Raw genomic sequence first — 2,796 nt, 5'->3', positions numbered from 1 at the left:
CCTGTTTTTTTTTATGACTGAAGAGCCAAAATCGTCTTTTATCAAAGAAATTAAATGTCCTTTCTGTACTTTAAAAACAGTTATGTGATTCCTGAGTCTAAATTAAAATTCAGTAAAAAAGCACAACATTAGAAATTTCAAAGAAAAAACCCTCAGAGTGCACTCTATATGCTACTTGTGAATGGGAGGTGAAGGTAAAACCCCTTTGAAGGCCCACTAATTAATATGTGAGCTGTTATTTTTAAGAACAAAGTGGTGCATCTCTGTCAGCCTTCACGAGGGGTGGGAGGCCTTGCTGGATTGGGCCTTGAAACCGCCCTTGCCCTGGCATTAAACCCTACCCCAGTCCACAGAGTGGTTGCTGATCTCTCTTCATGCCCCCAAGTCTCTTCATAGAGTACGCGAAAAGCATGAGCATTGATATTATTGATCCTGACCAAGAACTCCAGCACCTTTCTCTTACTGGCCTCAGTATAGGCTCTGGGACCCCACAGGAATTCATACTCTGGAGGATCACTATTAGGCACCTGCCGGTACTCCAGGTACTTTTCCCACACCAGATCTTTGGTGATAAGTTTCCTAGGCTCTCCCAAAAGAAAGTGCCTCTTCCCATCAAAGATCCCTAGTGCATTCAGGAATTCCCACATCTCCTGCTCTGTGACCCGGCAGCCATTCCTGTAGGTCATCCCCAGAATGGGCAGGAGGATGCCGATCTTGGGAAACCCTCTGCTGCCATTCAGATTCTCTTCCCTGGTGATCTCTAAAATGTTAGTCAAGACATATGATTGACTTAGAGAGTCGACTTCCTTCATCTCAAGTCCAAAGATCATCTCCATGTGCTCAGAGGCTCTCCTCAGCATCTCAGGGTAATGCTCCTTGTACGTTGTGCTGATGATCTTCATCATTTCTGCCTTTGAAATGGGCGCTTTCATTTTATACTTGTGCAGCAGGAACTGCACCAATATGCTCATCCTCCGGATAAGGGGATCTCTCTGGGGATTCTGAGCAGGAGTCACAGCAGCCTCAGGAGCCCTTGCATTTCCCTCATCTTGAGTCTGGGAATCTTCAGCAGTGCTTGCACTGGAGGCATCTTCTGTAGGCACAGTGGTGGACAGGGTTGTTTGAGGTAACTCTGGAACCCGCACATCAGGGAAGCTCTGGGGAGATTCCTCAGAAGGAGGAGAGGGAGAAGTGGAAGGCCTTTCCTCTTTAGCTACAGGGTCCTGGGCATGCTCAACACTGTGGTTGCCAACTAGGCCCGGACCAGATTTCTCAAGAGAGAACTTGATCTTCTGACTGAGAGGCATGATGGCACTCTTCAGGAGGATCAGACAGGAAGTCTGAACTAGAGCTGAAAGAAATAAGAAAATATTAACACATTCAAATCGATAAAAAAGCAAAACTCCCTTCACCTGCAAATGACACAATCCTATCTATTGAAAACCCCCAAAACTCAATAAAAAATACTGAAATTAATTTAAAATTTGGTTAGATAGCATGCTGGAAGATCAACATGCAAATATCTATTAGATTGTTGTATAGACAAGAAAAGGGATCTGAATTGGAAATTCAAAGAACAATTCTACTTACAATACATACCCAAAAGAAATGGGACTTAGAAATAAAATTAACCAGAGAAAGAAAAGATTTATACAAAGAAAACGATAAAACGTTTCTACAAGGAACCAGAAGGAACATACATAAATGACAGAATGTCTCTACATTAAGAAGAACCTAATATAGTGAAAATGTGAATATTACTGCAAAAGGAAACAGAACTCATTGCCATTAAGTTGGTGTCGACTCATGGCGACCCTATAGGACAGGGTTGCAAGCATTCAGAATCTCAGTTTTTCTCCCATGGAATGCCTGGTGGATTTGAACTGTGGACCTTGCAGCTTGCAGTTCAATGTGTAACTACTACACTACCAGGCAGTGTCTAATTCCCTGTACATAGGGTCCTTAAGAGTAGGAGCGGACTCGATGGCACCTCACAGCAAGGACACAACACAATGAGAATGGAGTCAATGGTGAGGGGGAGAGGAGAAGGCCAGGGAAGGGGGTGGGCAGGGAGAGAAGGAACCACAAGGGGAAGGATGATTTACTGAGCTAGTGTCACTGTTCTGGTGTGGTGACCTATGCAATAATGTATAGCATGTTTGTTTGTTTGTATGTATGCCTTTTAGTCCTCCAATAAAACGGGGAATAATAAAACAGTAATAATACATTTAAAAATTTTAAATAAACAAAAAAGTGAAATGTCACAGCCTAAAAAACTCTCCTTACTAAGTTTTCTTGCCTGTTGCATCTAAGCACAGGTCTAACTGGTTATAAAAGAGGGAAAAATAAATTTGAAACTGGCTTAGGTTTTTGGAGTTACGTGGGCAGAAAAAAAAAAAAGGCCAGGAAGCAGGGGTGTGAAAGGACAATAGATGAAATGGGACCGTAGAGAAGGGGAGATGAGATGTTCAGCTGCCAATGCAGAATTCTTCCCTGGGAAGCTCCAGTTCTGTGTCAGTCTTCAGTTACTTAATTCACTGACAACAGCGCTGCCAGTGGGGATTCCCTCTGAGGAGCAAGTGGAGGGTCTTCACATTCACTCTCAGAGTCTTTAGATCAACTGCTGGCAAGACCAAGACTACCTCCCACCGACCTTGATATCCCAAAGTCCTCTGGAACTCAAAAGGGAAAAAAAACATTATGAACACAACACATCAGACACCACTGCTGACAGCATGTCTCAGTGACAGTAGCAGGGGGTGGGCAGATTTTTGTCCTGGCTTCTTCAACAGACTC

The 2,796-nt window shown here is 43.5% G+C and overlaps 1 pseudogene; it reads right to left on the bottom strand.

Moving 5' to 3' along the window:
- Nucleotides 1-273: 273 nt before the first annotated feature.
- Nucleotides 274-1,307, bottom strand: LOC142433700 (melanoma-associated antigen B2-like; annotated as a pseudogene).
- Nucleotides 1,308-2,796: the final 1,489 nt, after the last annotated feature.

This window comes from Tenrec ecaudatus, chromosome X (assembly GCF_050624435.1).
Source record: "Tenrec ecaudatus isolate mTenEca1 chromosome X, mTenEca1.hap1, whole genome shotgun sequence".
In the NCBI taxonomy this organism is placed as follows: domain Eukaryota; kingdom Metazoa; phylum Chordata; class Mammalia; order Afrosoricida; family Tenrecidae; genus Tenrec; species Tenrec ecaudatus.
Note: the sequence above shows the minus strand (reverse complement) of the source record. Positions and strands in the feature narration are given on the sequence as shown.